Source organism: Entelurus aequoreus, linkage group LG20 (assembly GCF_033978785.1).
Source record: "Entelurus aequoreus isolate RoL-2023_Sb linkage group LG20, RoL_Eaeq_v1.1, whole genome shotgun sequence".
NCBI classification, from domain to species: domain Eukaryota; kingdom Metazoa; phylum Chordata; class Actinopteri; order Syngnathiformes; family Syngnathidae; genus Entelurus; species Entelurus aequoreus.
The window spans coordinates 50,811,537-50,816,536 of NC_084750.1; the positions used below are offsets into that span (position 1 = coordinate 50,811,537).

The 5,000-nt window shown below is 46.1% G+C and overlaps 8 non-coding genes and 2 pseudogenes across 8 annotated transcripts; all 10 read left to right on the forward strand.

The window, feature by feature from the left end:
- The first annotated feature begins 181 nt into the window (after positions 1-181).
- LOC133636449 (5S ribosomal RNA) lies at positions 182-300 on the forward strand. The gene has a single exon (XR_009822262.1). It is a non-coding gene; the product is annotated as a 5S ribosomal RNA (ribosomal RNA).
- Positions 301-668: 368 nt separating this feature from the next.
- LOC133637472 (5S ribosomal RNA) lies at positions 669-786 on the forward strand (annotated as a pseudogene).
- Positions 787-1,154: 368 nt separating this feature from the next.
- On the forward strand, positions 1,155-1,273 carry LOC133637274 (5S ribosomal RNA). Its single transcript, XR_009823062.1, has one exon. It is a non-coding gene; the product is annotated as a 5S ribosomal RNA (ribosomal RNA).
- A 368-nt stretch (positions 1,274-1,641) lies between these two features.
- Positions 1,642-1,760, forward strand: LOC133637412 (5S ribosomal RNA; annotated as a pseudogene).
- Positions 1,761-2,129: 369 nt separating this feature from the next.
- On the forward strand, positions 2,130-2,248 carry LOC133636908 (5S ribosomal RNA). The gene has a single exon (XR_009822708.1). It is a non-coding gene; the product is annotated as a 5S ribosomal RNA (ribosomal RNA).
- A 368-nt stretch (positions 2,249-2,616) lies between these two features.
- On the forward strand, positions 2,617-2,735 carry LOC133637282 (5S ribosomal RNA). The gene has a single exon (XR_009823070.1). It is a non-coding gene; the product is annotated as a 5S ribosomal RNA (ribosomal RNA).
- Positions 2,736-3,103: 368 nt separating this feature from the next.
- LOC133637612 (5S ribosomal RNA) lies at positions 3,104-3,222 on the forward strand. Its single transcript, XR_009823238.1, has one exon. It is a non-coding gene; the product is annotated as a 5S ribosomal RNA (ribosomal RNA).
- A 368-nt stretch (positions 3,223-3,590) lies between these two features.
- Positions 3,591-3,709, forward strand: LOC133636954 (5S ribosomal RNA). Its single transcript, XR_009822750.1, has one exon. It is a non-coding gene; the product is annotated as a 5S ribosomal RNA (ribosomal RNA).
- A 368-nt stretch (positions 3,710-4,077) lies between these two features.
- On the forward strand, positions 4,078-4,196 carry LOC133637148 (5S ribosomal RNA). The gene has a single exon (XR_009822939.1). It is a non-coding gene; the product is annotated as a 5S ribosomal RNA (ribosomal RNA).
- Positions 4,197-4,564: 368 nt separating this feature from the next.
- On the forward strand, positions 4,565-4,683 carry LOC133637162 (5S ribosomal RNA). The gene has a single exon (XR_009822952.1). It is a non-coding gene; the product is annotated as a 5S ribosomal RNA (ribosomal RNA).
- The last annotated feature ends 317 nt before the right edge of the window (positions 4,684-5,000 follow it).

A 5,000-nucleotide genomic window follows, 5' to 3' on the forward strand; every position in this document is an offset into this window, starting at 1 on the left:
CAACAGTGACACATGTGCCTCAAGGCACTTCAGTGCTAACAAAGGTTTAAAAGTCCAAAGAGTTTGACAGGCTGACAAAAAGATCAGTGATTGTTGTATCACACACGCATTGCTCATTGCACAAAAGTCCTGTCAACCAGCTTGTCACATTCAAAAATCTGATTTTGAGGGCAGTTTCTTGGCTTACGGCCATACTACCCTGAGCACGCCCGATCTCGTCAGATCTCGGAAGCTAAGCCGGGTCGGGCCTGGTTAGTACTTGGATGGGAGACTGCCTGGGAATACCAGGTGCTGTAAGCTTTTGGAACGATCCCAGAAAAGGGCGCCCTTTCCCCCTTTTGCTTTTGTCACAACGGCTATAGGTACTTGCCATACTTGTCAATGCAGCTACATATTGCTCGTCCAAACAAAACGCTGCTCTCCACCCAATACACATTTGTTTAGTTTTGACTCGGTTTGGAATTGATAGCAAGATTTGCAGCGTCGCCAACAGTGACACATGTGCCTCAAGGCACTTCAGTGCTAACAGAGGTTTAAAAGTCCAAAGAGTTAGACAGGCTGACAAAAACATCAGTGATTGTTGTATCACACACGCATTGCTCATTGCAGAAAGGTCCTGTCAACCAGCTTGTCACATTTAAAAATCTGATTTTGAGGTCAATTTCTTGGCTTACGGCCATACTACCCTGAGCACGTCCGATTTCGTCGGAGCTCTGAAGCTAAGCTGGGTCGGGCCTGGTTAGTACTTGGATGGGAGACTGCCTGGGAATCCAGGTGCTGTAAGCTTTTGGTACGCCCCCAGAATAGGGTGCCCTTTCCCCCTTTTGCTTTTGTTACAACGGCTATAGGTACTTGCCATACTTGTCAATACAGCTACATATTGCTCGTCCAAACAAAACGCTGCTCTCCACCCAATACACATTTGTTTAGTTTTGACACGGTTTGAGATTGATAGCAAGACTTGCAATGTCGCCAACAGTGACACATGTGCCTCAAGGCACTTCAGTGCTAACAGAGGTTTAAAAGTCCAAAGAGTTGGACAGGCTGACAAAAATATCAGTGATTGTTGTATCACACACGCATTGCTCATTGCACAAAAGTCCTGTCAACCAGCTTGTCACATTTAAAAATCTGATTTTGAGGGCAATTTCTTGGCTTACGGCCATACTACCCTGAGCACGCCCGATCTCGTCAGATCTCGGAAGCTAAGCCGGGTCGGACCTAGTTAGTACTTGGATGGGAGACTGCCTGGGAAAACCAGGTGCTGTAAGCTTTTGGAACGATCCCAGAAAAGGGCGCCCTTTCCCCCTTTTGCTTTTGTCACAACGGCTATAGGTACTTGCCATACTTGTCAATACAGCTACATATTGCTCGTCCAAACAAAACGCTGCTCTCCACCCAATACACATTTGTTTAGTTTTGACTCGGTTTGGGATTGATAGCAAGATTTGCAGCGTCGCCAACAGTGATACATGTGCCTCAAGGCACTTCAGTGCTAAAAGAGGTTTAAAAGTCCAAAGAGTTTGACAGGCTAACAAAAAGATCAGTGATTGTTGTATCACACACGCATTGCTCATTGCACAAAAGTCCTGTCAACCAGCTTGTCACATTTAAAAATCTGATTTTGAGGTCAATTTCTTGGCTTACGGCCATACCACCCTGAGCACGCCCAATCTCGTAAGCTCTCGGAAGCTAAGCTGGGTCGGGCCTGGTTACTACTTGGATGGGAGACTGCCTGGGAATACCAGGTGCCGTAAGCTTTTGGTACGCTCCCAGCATATGGTGTCCTTTTCCTGTTTTGCTTTTGTCACAACGGCTATAGGTACTTGCCATACTTGTCAATACAGCTACATATTGCTCGTCCAAAAAAAACCCGCTGCTCTCCACCCAATACACATTGTTTAGTTTTGACTCGGTTTGGGATTGATAGGAAGATTTGCAGTGTCGCCAACAGTGACACATGTGCCTCAAGGCACTTCAGTGCTAACAGAGGTTTAAAAGTCCAAAAAGTTGGACAGGCTGACAAAAAGATCAGTGATTGTTGTATCACACACGCATTGCTCATTGCAGAAAGGTCCTGTCAACCAGCTTGTCACATTTAAAAATCTGATTTTGAGGGCAATTTCTTGGCTTACGGCCATACTACCCTGAGCACGCCCGATCTCGTCAGATCTCGGAAGCTAAGCTGGGTCGGGCCTGGTTAGTACTTGAATGGGATACTGCCTGGGAATACCAGGTGCCGTAAGCTTTTGGTACGCCCCCAGAATAGGGTGCCCTTTCCCCCTTTTGCTTTTGTTACAACGGCTATAGGTACTTGCCATACTTGTCAATACAGCTACATATTGCTCGTCCAAACAAAACACTGCTCTCCACCCAATACACATTTGTTTAGTTTTGACTCGGTTTGGGATTGATAGCAAGATTTGCAGTGTCGCCAACAGTGACACATGTGCCTCAAGGCACTTCAGTGCTAACAGAGGTTTAAAAGTCCAAAAAGTTGGACAGGCTGACAAAAAGATCAGTGATTATTGTATCACACACGCATTGCTCATTGCAGAAAGGTCCTGTCAACCAGCTTGTCACATTTAAAAATCAGATTTTGAGGGCAATTTCTTGTCTTACGGCCATACTACCCTGAGCACGCCCGATCTCGTCAGATCTCGGAAGCTAAGCTGGGTCGGGCCTGGTTAGTACTTGAATGGGAGACTGCCTGGGAATACCAGGTGCCGCAAGCTTTTGGTACGCCCCCAGAATAGGGTGCCCTTTCCCCCTTTTGCTTTTGTTACAACGGCTATAGGTACTTGCCATACTTGTCAATACAGCTACATATTGCTCGTCCAAACAAAACACTGCTCTCCACCCAATACACATTTGTTTAGTTTTGACTCGGTTTGGGATTGATAGCAAGATTTGCAGCGTCGCCAACAGTGACACATGTGCCTCAAGGCACTTCAGTGCTAACAGAGGTTTAAAAGTCCAAAAAGTTGGACAGGCTGACAAAAAGATCAGTGATTATTGTATCACACACGCATTGCTCATTGCAGAAAGGTCCTGTCAACCAGCTTGTCACATTTAAAAATCTGATTTTGAGGGCAATTTCTTGGCTTACGGCCATACTACCCTGAGCACGCCCGATCTCGTCAGATCTCGGAAGCTAAGCTGGGTCGGGCCTGGTTAGTACTTGGATGGGAGACTGCCTGGGAATACCAGGTGCCGTAAGCTTTTGGTACGCCCCCAGAAAAGGGTGCCCTTTCCCCCTTTTGCTTTTGTTACAACGGCTATAGGTACTTGCCATACTTGTCAATACAGCTACATATTGCTCGTCCAAACAAAACACTGCTCTCCACCCAATACACATTTGTTTAGTTTTGACTCGGTTTGGGATTGATAGCAAGATTTGCAGCGTCGCCAACAGTGACACATGTGCCTCAAGGCACTTCAGTGCTAACAGAGGTTTAAAAGTCCAAAGAGTTTGACAGGCTGACAAAAAGATCAGTGATTGTTGTATCACACACGCATTGCTCATTGCACAAAAGTCCTGTCAACCAGCTTGTCACATTCAAAAATCTGATTTTGAGGGCAGTTTCTTGGCTTACGGCCATACTACCCTGAGCACGCCCGATCTCGTCAGATCTCGGAAGCTAAGCCGGGTCGGGCCTGTTTAGTACTTGGATGGGAGACTGCCTGGGAATACCAGGTGCTGTAAGCTTTTGGAACGATCCCAGAAAAGGGCGCCATTTCCCCCTTTTGCTTTTGTCACAACGGCTATAGGTACTTGCCATACTTGTCAATGCAGCTACATATTGCTCGTCCAAACAAAACGCTGCTCTCCACCCAATACACATTTGTTTAGTTTTGACTCGGTTTGGAATTGATAGCAAGATTTGCAGTGTCGCCAACAGTGACACATGTGCCTCAAGGCACTTCAGTGCTAACAGAGGTTTAAAAGTCCAAAGAGTTAGACAGGCTGACAAAAACATCAGTGATTGTTGTATCACACATGCATTGCTCATTGCAGAAAGGTCCTGTCAACCAGCTTGTCACATTTAAAAATCTGAATTTGAGGTCAATTTCTTGGCTTACGGCCATAATACCCTGAGCACGCCCGATCTCGTCAGATCTCGGAAGCTAAGCTGGGTCAGGCCTGGTTAGTACTTGAATGGGAGACTGCCTGGGAATACCAGGTGCCGTAAGCTTTTGGTACGCCCCCAGAATAGGGTGCCCTTTCCCCCTTTTGCTTTTGTTACAACGGCTATAGGTACTTGCCATACTTGTCAATACAGCTACATATTGCTCGTCCAAACAAAACGCTGCTCTCCACCCAATACACATTTGTTTAGTTTTGACTCGGTTTGGGATTGATAGCAAGATTTGCAGTGTCGCCAACAGTGACACATGTGCCTCAAGGCACTTCAGTGCTAACAGAGGTTTAAAAGTCCAAAGAGTTGGACAGGCTGACAAAAAGATCAGTGATTATTGTATCACACACGCATTGCTCATTGCAGAAAGGTCCTGTCAACCAGCTTGTCACATTTAAAAATCTGATTTTGAGGGCAATTTCTTGGCTTACGGCCATACTACCCTGAGCACGCCCGATCTCGTCAGATCTCGGAAGCTAAGCTGGGTTGGGCCTGGTTAGTACTTGGATGGGAGACTGCCTGGGAATACCAGGTGCTGTAAGCTTTTGGTACGCCCCCAAAATAGGGTTCCCTTTCCCCCTTTTGCTTTTGTTACAACGGCTATAGGTACTTGCCATACTTGTCAATACAGCTACATATTGCTCGTCCAAACAAAACACTGCTCTCCACCCAATACACATTTGTTTAGTTTTGACTCGGTTTGGGATTGATATCAAGATTTGCAGCGTCGTCAACAGTGACACATGTGCCTCAAGGCACTTCAGTGCTAACAGGGGTTTAAAAGTCCAAAGAGTTTGACAGGCTGACAAAAAGATCAGTGATTGTTGTATCACACACGCATTGCTCATTGCACAAAAGTCC